At 43.7% G+C, this 15,127-nt stretch overlaps 1 protein-coding gene across 4 annotated transcripts in view; it reads left to right on the forward strand.

The window, feature by feature from the left end:
* Nucleotides 1-15,127, forward strand: part of RFX3 (regulatory factor X3) — a 218,616-nt gene that overhangs the window by 89,719 nt on the left and 113,770 nt on the right. The gene's annotated exons all lie outside the window — the stretch shown is intronic.

Consider the following 15,127-nt stretch of genomic DNA (forward strand, 5'->3'; position numbering starts at 1 on the left):
AAAATAGCTAGTGTAATATTTTTTTCTGTTTGTAAGTAAGCACAAGGGTTGACTTCAAACTGAGATTTTTGTTGTTCATGGTCAAAAGGAAGGCCATTCATTACTTCCTAATACTCTTCATTATTTTGTTATATGAAAACTTATTTCACTATTTTTAATGCTGTTGTAGGAATACATATATCTCAGGTATTGACAATAAGGGATTTTCTGTCTGTATACTCCCTTAGTTAATGATGGGTATGTTGTTTGTATGGGTGTAGTCCAGACCAGTGAGGGGTTGTCATCATACCTCTAGCCAGGTGTTATCAAAGTTAATTGGCAATCACTTGTCAAGTGGCCATTCTTTGGAAGCAAAGGAGAGCAGGAACAGATCAATCTACATTTTAGCAAACAAACAACATGGAAACTCTTTCATCATGAGCTGTTTGGTGGCGTGTTGGAGGGAGGGGGAGGAGCAGGAATGTGACGCGCTCAGGGAAGGAGGTGGGGAAGAAGCGGGAATGGGGTGGGGATTTGGGGAAGGGGTTGGCTATTTGGCGGCATGTTGGAGGGAGGAGGAGGAGTGGGAACGTGGCGCGCTCAGGGGAGGAGGTGGGGAAGAGGTGGGGCCGGGGTGGGGATTTGTGGAAGGGGTTGGAATAGGGGCAGGGAGGGGATGGAGTTGGGGTGGGGACTTTGGGGAAGGGGTTGGAATGGGGGCACGGCAGGGGAGGGGCTGCATGGAAGGGGTGGAGTGGGGGCGGGGCTGGGGCATTGGTGGGGTCGAGCACCCAGGGAAAGTGGGGAAGTTGGCGCCTATGTCTAGGGGTAACCCTCTGGAAAATGCATATCAAAAGGGTGACTGGAATATAAACATGAGAGGCAAAACACTCCTGGTTCTCGCTCTCTCTTTCACCAAAGAAGACAAAGGAACCAGCCCTTTGACTTTGTGGGGAAATCCTGACCTGACACTTTTGGTCAGCACAGTTGCTGGGAACATGTGGTAAGGATTTACCTTGAGCCAAGTCTAGCTTGTTAAGTTTTAGCTACTAGGAAGCGTTTTATCTTTATTTCTCTTATAATCATTTCTGACTTTAATACATAGGTTTTAAGTGACTACAAACATAATCTCTTTGTAGTTAAATAAACTTATTTTATTTTTAGTTTGAACTAATCCAGTGTTATGTTTAAATTGAACTGTTTGGTAACTCCAGTTAAAGTAGCAAATTGTTGAATATTGACCCTTTACAGGGGCAATGAACCTTTAATATCTGAACTGTCCAGGAAATGGCTGGACAGTGTAGAACACACGTTTTTGGGAAAATTCAGATCTGGGAGTTTGTTGGGGTCACCCTACAAATAGTAAACAAGACTGCTGGAAGCTAGAATGTGGCTGGAGTGTTGCTGACAGGCTGCTGGGGTTAGAGCTGCTGGACCAGGGCTACAGCTATCCTCAGACACTCAGGGTATGACTAGCATGCTGATAGGCTGTTTGTGAGTGGCCCTGGTTGTGAGCTACAACAGCAAAGCATTTTGAGGCACCTAAGGTAAGGTTACCATATGTCCTCTTTTTCCCGGACATGTCCGGCTTTTCGGCAGTCAAACCCCCGTCCGGGGGGAATTGCCAAAAAGCCGAACATGTCCGGGAAAATGGCGGCTCTGCTCCTCCCCGACTCTTCGGCTCTGTTTAAGAGCCCGGCTGCCCGAGCGCTACCGGCTTCGGGCAGCCCCGTGCCTCCGGACCCTGCGCCGCCGGAGCCCGGGCGGGGAAGTGCCCGGCTGGGGGCGCAGGGTCCGGAGGCACGGGGGCTGCCTGAAGCCGGTAGCGCTCAGGCAGCCCTGCTCTTAAACAGAGCCGAAGAGGAGCAGAGCCTCCAGCCGCGGGGGCTCTGCGTAACTTACACTGTGTCAGTTACACAGAGCCGAAGAGGAGCAGAGCCTCCGTGGCTCGCTCCTCTTCGGCTCTGTGTAACTGACACAGTGTAAGTTACGCAGAGCCCCCGCGGCTGGAGGCTCTGCTCCTCTTCGGCTCTGTTTAAGATCTGGGCTGCCCGAGCGCTACCGGCTTCGGGCAGCCCCCGTGTCTCCGGACCCTGCGCCGCCAGAGCCCGGGAGGGGAAGTGCCCGGCTGGGGGCGCAGGGTCCGGAGGCATAGGGCCTGCCCAAAGCCCGAGCACTACCGGCTTCACGGTTTGCCAGGCAGCCTCCAAACCCTGCGCCCCCGGCTGGGCGCTTCCCCTCCTGGGCTCCAGCTGCGCTGGGGAAGCGCCGGCTGGGGGCGCAGGGTCTGGGGGCTGCCTGGCAAACCCTGAAGCCGGTAGCACTGGGGCAGCCCTTTCCCCCTGGCTGGGAGTGGAAGGGAGGAGGGGGCGGAGTTAGGGTGGGGGAAGGGGCGGAGTTGGGGCGGGGCTAGGGGTGGGGAAATGGGTGGGGCCAGGGCCCGTGGAGGGTCCTCTTTTTTTATTTATGAGATATGGTAACCCTACCTAAGGTTGTGGGACAGGTGATGAGACAGACCCTCACTGGTCTGGATCACACCCCAGAATGTGACAGTGTGTGTAAACCTCTTAATTCTGATATCCAATTCTTCATCTTTGGACACCAGCTTATGAAGAAAGGAGGATGCCCCTTCACCTTCAGTTTACTTACAGGCAGCAGAGCCAACCATGTATTAGACATTTTGGTGCTCTGGCTAGTTTTCTACTTCTTTCCTTATCTTCCTTCCTTCATTTTTCTCTCTGCCTCAGTCAGAGGCAGTTGCAGTAGATCAACTAGGTTGAAGAAGTAAGAAATTTTGATACATGACCAAGCTTATGGAACTATACAGAACAAAGATGAACACAGATATGAGTTTAACAGTTTGTGTGCTTGCTTATCAAAGGAATGGATCAGAAGGCTAGAGGAGCCTGAATTGGTTAGTAATTAGAGCAGTCTACCTGACCATGAAACACCTGCAGACTCTCTGCTATCTTCATCATGACTGAGAATGACAGCTATGTCTTATGTAAACCAATGTAGTGTATAAGAGTACCCCACTCTTCTGAAGAAGCCTATATAATACTTATCACAGCCTGGCCCAGTCCCCCTCTGGATGGACACCAGCTGCTGCTCTGTGTTGTGAGTGGACCCAGCCACTGTTTCCCATATGTTTAAGCAAACTGGGTCTCTGGAGAGCCTGGTCACTGTTCTTAGTTGTGGGTCTGTAAGGCATGCTCCCAGGCTCAGACTTCTTGTCTGAACCTTTCCTTGGGACATGAGAGACTGTTGTCCTGCCATACCCAGACCCTGGAACCAGTGCCTCAAACCTTCCAGACACCCCTACTTGCTTACACAGACTCCCTCAGAATTCCACTTAGGCTGTGGTCACTCTGGTATTCTAGTTTAATCCTTTAGAGGACTATGTAGTAGGTAAGCAAGAAATACAAATTTAGCACAGGAATTTCTTAATCACAGCTTAAAAAGCACTAGAGAGCTACAGATCTATGCACAATTACTGAAGTCTTGGGACAGACTCACAGAAGGGGAGAGATCAGACTGGTAGTTGTGAGAGGGGAGTGTGAGTTGTCAGCATTTCAGGCTAGGTAGAGTCCCTCCTGCCTTCTCTCTCGCCAGCCAGTTCTTGCATGTGGCAATGAACGACTCCCTCAGTTAAGAAGCACCTCTTTAATAAAGTTTCTATCCCGTTTGCCTAGGCCGAGAACTCCAGGCTCTTATTCAACCCAGATTTCATTGCAGAGAATCCCTTGTTCCATGGTGTTAGGACAGCTTTAGAGAGGCAATTAAAGTTTATGGCCCTAGATTGCTATGTGATGGTTTCTCAGTCATAGTCATTCAGCTCAGTCACAGTCATTCAAGCACTTTTCCTGGGCTGGGCACCTGTGTGTAATGCATTACAATAATTTGCATTCTTAAGGTTAGACCTGTTCAGCAGCTAACACAAAATGGATATCTGAATCCGAAATGGAGGTTACAATCCAAAAATGGAGGTTACAATCCAAAATAGAGTTCACAGTTTGACCTAGACATACCACACTTTCTTACATTACTAATATGAATAAAAGGGGATCTGTAATAGCTGTGAAGTATCAGGGGGTAGCTGTGTTAGTCTGTATCCACAAAAACACTTTCACTCCATGCATCTGAAGAAGTGGGTTTTTTACCCACGAAAGCTTATGCCCAAATAAATCTCTTAGTTTTTAAGGTGCCACCGGACTCCTTGTTGTTGTTGTAATGGCTGTGAGTATAAGGGAAATCAGACTGTTGAGCCAGCTAACCAATTAGACTAGTAAAGGACCACGGAGAATGGACTCTACATGCAGGAGTGTTCACACAGATCACCAGGATATTGGGTACTGCAGTGTTTTAGACCTGTTTGTCTCGGCAAAGAATTACAAATCTCTCATTCTTCCCCCTTCCCCCAGTAAAAGGATCTAGCAGGCAGGTACAGGATGCTCCCTCACAGAATTGGAGCTTTGATCGTATGTAAACATCCTCCTCCCAATTTTGCTCATTACAAAGAACCATCAGAAAAATAAAAACACAGCTGTAGTGCACTTAATAAATAGTACTTTATTGGCCCAAGAGACTCGTTCCCAGACCTACTGGACATAGCTATTAGTCAACCATTGATACTAACTCTGAGGACAATGTATTTAGTTAAGGATGCACACTTCACTCAGATTCAAGATGCCTAAAATTGATAGCCTCAAAGCTGTGTGTCAGATGCTTATAAGAGAATTACCTCTCACAAATTATTTCCATAATTCCAAAAAGCTCATGGCTTGATTTAGGACAAAAGGACAAAAAGCTATGCATTTTGCATATTCCAGAGTGTGGGAAATATTGACTTGAGGAAGGGGATTTAAGGCCCTAGCCAGCCCAAATCCTTATCATCCTGGACTACCTGCAAAGCTAGGTGAATATTATCATTAAAATAAACCTCAATGAAGGTGCATGTTGCTGCAATAATAAACATCCTAAGTAACAAGAATTCTAGTATTGGTGCTAGAAACCCAGTTGTAAAAAGTTTCCTAAAGCAGCAGACAATATCAGTCTGACTACAATGCCAAGATCAATATCATGGAAAACTTAATCTAATCCCTCAAGCACTAATAAAACCATCATTTGAATCTAGGTGTGTGCGCGCCCACGTGCACAGTTGTCGGAGACTTTTGCCTTAGCGACAGTAGAGCGTTAGCAGTGCTTCATAGACCTTTGTTCTACCTAATTTGCATCCAAACCTGTCGGCTTGGCTGCTGCATGGTTGAATGAGCAGGAGTAGCAGTGCTCGGCCGATGTCCAGCAGATCCTTTTGGGAAGTAGAAAGCCTGCTACCAGAGCGATCTATCCGGCCAAGTGGAAATGGTTCACCTATTGGACCTCGGATAAAGGTGTCCGGCCAGAGCTAGCCTCGTTGCAGCTGATTTTAGACTACCTTCTGCATATCAAGCTCCACAGCTTGTTCCTTTCATCGACCAAGGTCCACTTCGCGGCCCTCTCGGCCTTCCATCTGTCGCTCGAGGGCAGATTGGTTTCCGCCCAGGACATGACGGCTGGATTTCTCCAGGGCCTTGAACTCCTCTACCCACATATCAAGGACCCTGTTCCCTCATGGGACTTGAACCAGTTGCTGTTGCGGCTCACGGCTCTTCCTTTCGAGCCTTTGGCTTCCTGTTCTCTCCTTCTCCTGTCCTGGAAGGGTGCGTTCCTTGTCATGGTGACTTCAGCCCATTGAGTCTCTGAGATTTGGGTGCTCACCTTGGAACCGCCTTATGCGGTCTTCTACAAGGACAAGGTCCAGCTGAGACCACACCTGGCCTTTCTGCCCAAGGTGGTCTCTCAGTTTCATTCAAGCCACAACATTTACTTACCGGTCTTCTTTCCAAAGCCACATAAATCGGAAGAGGAGTGTAGACTGCGTGCCTTGGACTTTAGGAGGGCTGTGGCCTTCTACATTTACCGGAGGACCAAGCCATTCTGTAAGTTGACAACATTGTTCATCTTAGTGGCTGACAAGATGAAAGGTCACCCTGTATCCACTCAAAGAATTTCTTCTTGGATCACTGCCTGCATTCGCTTCTGCTATGGTCAAGTGAAGGTGACGCCCCTGGCAATTGTCACCGCCCACTTGACCAGGGCGCAGGCCTCTTTGGCCCCTTTTCTGGCCCAGGAGCCTCTTCAGGACATCTGCAGGGCAGCCACCTGATTCGCCGTCCATACAGTTACTCAGCAGGCCTGGGACGATGCTGGCTTTAGTAGGGCAGTACTACAAGCCAGGAGGCTGTGAACTTGGACCCCACCTCCGTTAGATACTGGTTGTGAGTTCCCTAGAATGGAATTGACGTGAACAAGCACTCGAAGAAGAAAACAGTTATCTACCTTTCGTAACTGTTGTTCTTCGAGATGGGTTGCTCATATCCATTCCATTACCCTCCCTCCTTCCCCTTTGTCGGAGTTGCCAGCAAGAAGGAACTGAGAGGGCGTAGGGTCAGCGTCACCTAATATATTGACGCATGAGCATGGCACTCAAGGGGGCGCCACAGCCGACCCTCCAGATACCACTAAGGCAAAAGTCTCCAACAACTGTGCACGTGGGCACGCACACACCTAGAATGGAATGGACATGAGCAACACATCGCAAAGAACAAGAGTTACAAAAGGTAGGTAACCATTTTTTCTGTAGTTTTCATAATGACAAGGCATTACTGAGAATAGGCTCTGACTTTGCACTAAAAGTGAGTTCTATCTTCTACTAATCTCAAGGTTTGTACTGCAATCCTTTCGTCCAAAACATGGATGTGAAAAAGAGAAGAACTGACACAAGCTAGAAATGAGTAGGGACATAAAAATTGATAAGAAATCAAAGACACTTTTCATTCAGTGAAAGGAATAAAAACTTCAAAAATATCTGTCACCAAATAGCTGAAGTTATGCTTTATGGAAACATATAAGGCCAGTGACCAGGCATTCTAAAGAAGGCCTACAGTCTATTCTGTGAGAAAGACAGATACTTCATGGATGAAATGAGCCCAAGCTTTATACAAGGAGATATGTAAAACGGCTACTGTACTGTGTTCAGTGTCTAGATATTGGAGACTAAAAGTGCAGGTATTTTCAGATATCATTTTTGGCCGACTAATCCTGCCTTCAGTAGTGTTTTGTTGATTTATCACTCTTACTTAACCTTCTCTATTCATAGTTTATTCTTTCCTGTGATTCTTCCTCCTTTGTTTTCTTCCACTTGGCTGTGGCCAAAACCTCTAGTGAACAGAATAATGTCAATAACATGATGGCATATATCACATTGGTAGATGTGATATATGCCATCATGTGCCAGCAATGCCCCTCTGCCATGTACATTGGCCAAACCGGACAGTCTCTACGCAAAAGAATTAATGAACACAAATCTGACATCAGGAATCATAATACTCAAAAACCAGTGGGAGAACACTTTAACCTGTCTGGCCATTCAATGACAGACCTGCGGGTGGCTATCTTACAACAGAAAAACTTCAAAAACACTCCAATGAGAGACTGCTGAGCTGGAATTGATATGCAAACTAGATACAATCAACTAAGGATTGAATAAGGACTGGGAATGGCTGAGCCATTACAAACATTGAATCTATCTCCCCTTGTAAGTATTCTCACGCTTCTTATCAAACTGTCTGTACTGGGCTATCTTGATTATCACTTCAAAAGTTTTTTTCTCTTACTTAATTGGCCTCTCAGAGTTGGTAAGACAACTCCCACCTGTTCATGCTCTCTGTATGTGTGTATATATATCTCCTCAATATATGTTCCACTCTATATGCATCTGAAGAAGTGGGCTGTAGCCCACGAAAGCTTATGCTCTAATAAATTTGTTAGTCTCTAAGGTGCCACAAGTACTCCTGTTCTTTTTGCGGATACAGACTAACACGGATGTTACTCTGAAACCTGTAAAAATGTGATAGAAGAAAGGAAATGAACATTTCAGTCAACTAACTTTCCTACTTATGAGTCTGATCTTGCCTTGGGAGACCTTATGAGAGAATGTTAAAGAATTGTTTTTTAGAATTAGTTTTCCTAAAATGCCATATTTGTAATGTTGATAGATTACCTAGCAGGATTAAATATAATTTTGATGCTCTAACAGGTTTTATTAATATGTTGCTACAGCTTTGGAAGCACTTTTTGGTAGGTCACAGCAAGAGGTCTATGCCACATCCTTTCGGCCAAAAGATCTGTGCTTAACTCGAGATGGGGAACCCTATTATGATGACTAGTGAGTAGTACATGTATGGGAAATTAGAAGTAAACCAGTAATCAAAATTTCCAGTCAATGTGCCTTTTGTGAGTCTTCCATTGGGAATTACCAGTAAGGGTCCATGCTCGTTTGTAGCTGTCTGTGCTTCTTCCTCTTGGGTCCAGGTACCGTAGTCAGGTGTGCATTGGTGGTAATATATGGAGCTACAGAATCCAGTTTATTGACTTTCCCCAATTTCACAGCTATTCCTTCTCTCCTCCCTAGAACTCTCGAGATGGCGAACAAGCTATTTTGCTGAATAAAATATGTCAGATCAGTCCATATCTCAGAAATATCCAGCTGCCTATTCCTGTCTATTTTGCTATCCCTAAGTGAGTCAGAGGGGACAGACAATCCAGGACTAATTTGCTCCAAATTAGTTTCCTTAAAATTAAAAAAATATATGTTTAAATCTTTCTTCTTTTCCCACTCAGAATAGTGCATTGAAGTTATCTTCTACCTTAGAAATAGATTAACAGATTCCATGGGCAGAAGGAATCGTTGTGATTTTCTAGTCAACCTCTTGCATAACACACAAGCCATAGAACTGCTCCACAATAATTCCTAGATTATAGAAATAGGTGTATGCAGCCCACCAAACATTAATGAAGATCATAAGAGCTCTTATTTGAAATAATTATTTATTTGATTTATTTATTTAAATTTATACAAAAGATAAAAAGAATCCATAGTATTTATTAAGATTGGTTCACATTTGTAGTATGGTTCAAGAACTAAGCAGTCTGTATTAATTCATTTGTTGATACTTACATGTTCTAAGAATTTTACTTTGTTGTATAAGTCATTATGTTGCCTGAAATTCTTAATGAGTGTGTTGGTCATTCACTACTATGAGTAGGTAAGGTCTAAGATTAGGTTTGCATTCTGACCATTAAAAGCTTGTCAATATTGCATGTGATTAGAAGATTTAATTTACTTTGGCTTCGAAGATGTTTTATTTACCCTTCTAAAGGAGAAAAAAGAAATTTCCTGCTGCACTTGAAAGTAAAATTACACGCTTTTAGTTTCAGCGTTGAATTAAAACCTGGGACGTTATTTGGTGTAGACAATAACGTGTATGTAGTGGAACAAAACTTTACAAACTAGTATTTAGAAAAGTAAATTAGTTCAGGATGAAGGAGCCCAATAAAAAAACAAATAGTTACTATTAAGCTGACACATTTATACAATACTATTTGATAGATAGTTGATAAGGTCAGGCTCTTAAACAGTTCAGTCTGGTATGTAAAGTGTTGAAAACAGAAGGACCCCTACTGTGAAATTGAGTGTATTAAATAATCTTTAGGAAGCTTAACAAACAACATTAGAGTACACAAAATTTGCAGTAAAACATGTATTCTTAACACAGTTGCTTTGCCTGGGTTTTGCCTATTAGGCTGAAGATATGCTAATCTTGTCACATGCAGCAGCTGGGTTTGTGCAATATTCTTTTCCTTCTCCTAGGGGTTAATTAGCCTTCTTTCAAGATGTGGCCTATTTAGCTGTAGATTCGCATGATTCAGCCACTACTGCCAGTACAAAGCAGAACTGTTAACAGGCGGGTGTGTCCTACTGCTTAATTAGCCAGAATAAAAAGGTCCTTTGTCAAACAAGCATCTGTTGCTTGTGATACACCTGACAGTCCTATTAGGCAAAGATGACTAGACTGAAATTGGGCATGTCTCTCCTTCAACAATATACAGCTCATTTACATATGTGGAGCATCACTGAAAAACTGCAGGGGTTTATTTAGTTTATCAGAATGGATTAGTGTAACTGATAAATATCACTTGAAGAAGCCTGTAAAAGAGCTATACTAACTAAACTGCTCCAGGACATGGCACTAGCAACAAGCCAGTGAACAGGGACACCATAAATGTTGGATGTAAAGCAGAGCATATTTCACGTTTAAGGAAAATCCTGTGATGTGTGAGCAAATCATGTTAAAGAATTATCCTCATGGTGTGAACCTGGACATTGTAGAAATAAAAACAACAAAGAGTGTGGTGGCACCTTAGAGACTAACAGATGTTAGTCTGTTAGTCTTTAAGGTGCCACCGAACTCCTTGTTGTTTTTGTGGATACAGACTAACATGGCTACCCTATGATGATTGTAGAAATAGAGGAGACAAACCAAAATATTTCTAAATAGATCTGAATTAATGTGTTACCTTTAAATTATCCTTTTAGTGAAAATTGGTAGCCGCGTTTATAGTCCCCAAACATGCTTTAGCATTCTAATTGATCTGCTGTTAAATCAACCTACAGAACTAATCAATTGAAGTGCCTTTGGCAAAATACTAGTTAGGATGTATTGTAGTTCCACTGGGGAGAGAGAGACAGCAAGTTACATCCTTAAATGTAGAGGGTTTATTTTTGTTTTTGTTCCTTTCATTTACTAGATTCTTAAATTTGCAGACTAAGGCCCTTCCCAATGAGGGCATCTGCATTAGACATTTTTCTCACTGTTGCTGCCATTGGTAACTCCTGGTGGGAGCAATGGTGGGAGCACTTGTGTAAATAGGGCTCCAGGCTGCTGCAGGTGAGCTAACCCCTGTTTCTTCTTCGAATGGGGTCCCTGTGGGTGTGCCACTTTAGGTTAGCTAGGTTAGGTTAGGTTTTACGTTAGGTTTTCTTTATAAAAAAAATTGTTTTAGTAAGATAGAGATTTTTTTTTTTAATGGCCAGATTTTCCTCTTTCCCTGTTGGGCAAACTTTTATCAGGCACAATGCTCAGCTCACCCAGATTTAAAAAAATGTGACTCTTGCCATGAGGCAATGCCTGTCTCAGACAGTCATTCATTGTGTGTCCGTTGTTTGGGGGAGACCTATATCCCCCCAAAATGTTCATATTGCAGTAACCTGAAAGCCAGGGCAAGGTATGACAGAGATCTCTGCTTCAAAATCATTTTAATGGAGAAGTCCCTTCAGCCTAGTCCTCCAGGAACAAAATCTACATCAGCAGATGGTTGCCCAAACAAAACCTCTGCTAATGGGAGTGCTTAGCCTTCCAAATGATCCAGGAAGCGAACCACAACCTCCCCCAATAGGGACACTCAAAGAAAAAAGAGGTCCCTGGCAAGGTCGCTTTCTTTGGTGCCGAGTTTAAGTAGAGTGAGCACCTTTGAGGCTCCGGGCACTTCCAGCACCATCCTTCAGCGGACCTCTGCTGAGCCCCGCCATTCCAGAACGGAGTTGAGACGTTCCTCCTCCACGGCACCGACCACCCCAGTGCGGGAATTGGCACCGAGATGGACTCAACAGGCAATGCTGCCCCCACTGGCACTGATTCAGTCAGCAGCACCAATGGACAGGCCAACCACAGCACCAACCATCTCGACAAAGGCACCGACTATATCCACATCAGTGGCACCGCCGCCTCAGAAACGTACTGCTTCACAGCAGTTTCTACAACACACGGATATAGCAGTCTTCCCGCTGCCGCAATCACCCTTGCTCAGTACCGAGGGATCTCCGGGCCAACTAACTGAACAATTGCCCACTTCTCTGGCTCCACATCCCTTCTTCAGTGATGAAGTACATGGGAACTGTTTCTCCTCCCAGCACTCTTCACTGACGGGACGAAGACCAACATGGGAAGCTGCTGAGACCAAATCTCTCCATCCTTGAGATGCAGCAATGGTATGGGCAACCCTGGCTGGGTCCACTGATGATCTTTGTCATGCCTTGCCCTGACTTTCAGGTTACTGCAATGTGAGCATTTTGGGGAGATAGGGGTCTCCCCCAAACAACGGACACACAATGAATGGCCATCTGAGACAGGTATCACCTCACGGCAAGAGTCACATTTTTTAAATCCAGGCGAGCCGGGCATTGTCTGATAAAGGTTTCCCCAATGGTGAACGGGGAAAATCTGGCAATTAAAGAAAAATATCTCAATCTTACTAAAACAATTTTTTTTTAAATAAAGAAATAGAGCTAACCTAAAGTGGAGCAGCCACAGAGACACACATCTAGAAGAACCATTGTTACTGCACATGGTGAATAACTTCTTCATCTAACCCTGCTCACAGCATGACTACATGACACAAAGTTTAAAGTTAAAACATTATCATCTGCCAGTGCCTTTCTCACGCTGTTGCTCTGATTGTTGATGCTGTAGCTTTTATTTAATGATTATTATTTATTATATTGGCTTAAAGCGTCACTTCAAATTGTTATTTTGTCTGATCTCCCTGTTGTGGTTCAGAAAAATCTAGGTACTGTAGGTAGTAGAGCAGTAATTCAATAGGTGGCACCCTTTGCTGAGTAATTAAGGAACAAATGCCCAACGTAATTTTAAGGACCATTTTGCTAGTAGAATTATTGGCTTTCAGACAAACTGTAAAATAAAGAACTTGACCACTTATGAATATTAATGATTGTGTATAACTTTTTTTATCAATAGTGTTGGAATTCGTGTGCTCTTTCCAAATTCCCATTACATCTGCCTACCTACATTTCAGGTTCCAAGGTTTCAGGTTCAGCTTCCAAGCAGCTGTATGTGTGCTATTTTATGTAAATTATTTAATGAGATAATTTGCTTGATTCAGACATGTGGAAAAGAATCCATTATGTGGTCCTTAGAAGGTGGGGTGGAAAAGTAAGTGCCCCAAACTGGTTTGGGGGAAGAAAATTATATAAAGTGTAATCTCATTTCTCTGTACCAGCCAGGAAAGAGGTGATTCCTGGCTAGAGAACAAAGAAATAAGGTTATTGTTAGGTGGTGTGCACACATTAGCTTGCAGATCTGAATGTTCTACATCCCTCTGTCCTCAGTTCCTCTCTGCCAGCAACACTGGGTTACAGAAATAGTCTTCCCATTGTCTTTGATGCTTTTTGTCATTTTTGAAATAATATTTCTTAAAACTTCTTGTGTTTGTTTACCAGATTTTGTAGTTGAGAACTGTGTCTGCTCAGTGAGCCGTACAAAATTGTAAATCTGTAAAAACCCCACTCTTTTAAGAGTTGAATGTCACATGACAAGATTTGTGTCGCTTGAAGACAGTCATTCTTCCAGAAAATTTGAAGTGATGGACATTTTGTAGAAAAGCAAGAACGGATTGGGATCTGTATCAAATGCATTTCTGTCATGTTGGGATAAAGGTTTCCTGTATGCTGTTTCTCTTTCGCCTTGTGTAATAAAGGAAATGAGATAAAAGGCTATCCATATGATCTCAGTAGGTATGAAGGGTTTGACTCACCACTAGTGCCTCTTTATGGCCAGGTGTTGCTTAGTAGCTCTCTCCCTATCCGGTACCTCCTGCTGATGGTCGCTCTGGGGCTGTGGTGGTCTCCCTCTTCCTGTTACATGGTCCTCTGGCCAGGTCATTTTAAAGTCTCTCCCCTTCCAGGGCAGTTAATGAAGAGAAATAAGAGGAATTAACACAAATGAATTCTCCTTAATTGGGTTAAGGCTCTCTTCTTTCAGAGGGCATTCATCTGTCTGTGGCCCTAAACCGAGTTCACATGTAATAGAGGCGAATAGTTATCTCTCCAGGAGAGTCAGCCTCTGGCCCTCCTTTCCTTCAGGAAGGGGCTGTTGGGCAACAGTCATCTGGGAAGTTCCTGCTTGCAGTTTGCCCTCTTTCCAGGAGCCGAGGACTGAAGGTCAGGTCTGCTCCCTGGTCTGCCATCAACTGACATGAGTGTCTCCCTCTTAAGCTCCTCCCTCCAATCCTAACATCTGTCATGGGTGCAATGGGGCGGAGCCACCCGAGCCCACATTAAGTCTTGACCTTTGGTATATCACAGGTCATTAAATTTCACCTAATTATCCTGTATTGAGCCCAGTAACTTGTGTTTTGACTCAAGCATGTCTTCCAGAGAGACATCTAGTGTGGATTTGAAGATGTCAAGACATGGAGAATCCACCACTTCCCTTGGTAGTTTGTTCCGTTGGTTAATCCCGCTCTCTTTTTTTAAATAAAGTCTTATTTCTAATTTGAATTTTTCTAACTTCAGCTTCTAGCCATTGGTTCTTGTTATGACTTTATCCACTAGATTAAAGAGCCCTTTAGTATCTGGTATTTTCTCCCCGTGAAGGTACTTATATGCTGTAATGAAGTCATCTCTCGGTCTTCTTTCTGATCAGTTAAACAGGTTGAGCTCTTAAGTCTTGCGCTGTAAGGCATTTTCTTCAGCCCCTGAATCATTTCTGTAGCTTTTTTCTGCAACCTCTCAAATTTTTCAAAATCCTTTTAAAAATGTGGACACCGGAACTGTAGGTAGTATTCCAGTATTGGTCTCACCAATGCTATATGCAGAAGTAAAATCACTTCCCTACTGCTACCTACTACTCCCTTGTTTACACATCCATGGATCACATTAGCCCTTTTTTCTATAGTATTGCACTGGGAGCTCATGTTGAGTTGCTTGTCCACTCTGACCCATAAATTCTGTATTAGAGTCAATACTTTCCTGGATAGAGACCCCCATTTGGTAGGTATGCCTGCATTTCTTGTTCCTAGATGTATAATTTTGCATTTGCCTATAGACAGTTTATACTATAACTTATTTGAAGCAAGAAATAACTTTATTGGCTTTAAGAAATTACCTGAATCAGCTACAGACTAAGGACTGAGTCATTTCTAAGTCTCCAGATTTGTTCCTTCATGATTGATTTCCTGCCTGAATCACAGACTGCAAATAAGTCAGATACATCTCTATTCATTAAGATTATTAAATAATAGAGATATTTGGGGCATAAGTGAGAGCAGAAGATTCCCCTAAATATTTAAATATGTGAGTGTTTGAGCCTGCATTCTTGGGGGGGGGGGGGGGAATCCCTTCCACATGGCGACTCTTCAGAAAGAAAAAAGTAAAAAAAAAAAAAAAAAAAAAAAAAATTCTGGTATTACA

Source organism: Chrysemys picta, chromosome 6 (genome assembly GCF_011386835.1).
Source record: "Chrysemys picta bellii isolate R12L10 chromosome 6, ASM1138683v2, whole genome shotgun sequence".
In the NCBI taxonomy this organism is placed as follows: domain Eukaryota; kingdom Metazoa; phylum Chordata; order Testudines; family Emydidae; genus Chrysemys; species Chrysemys picta.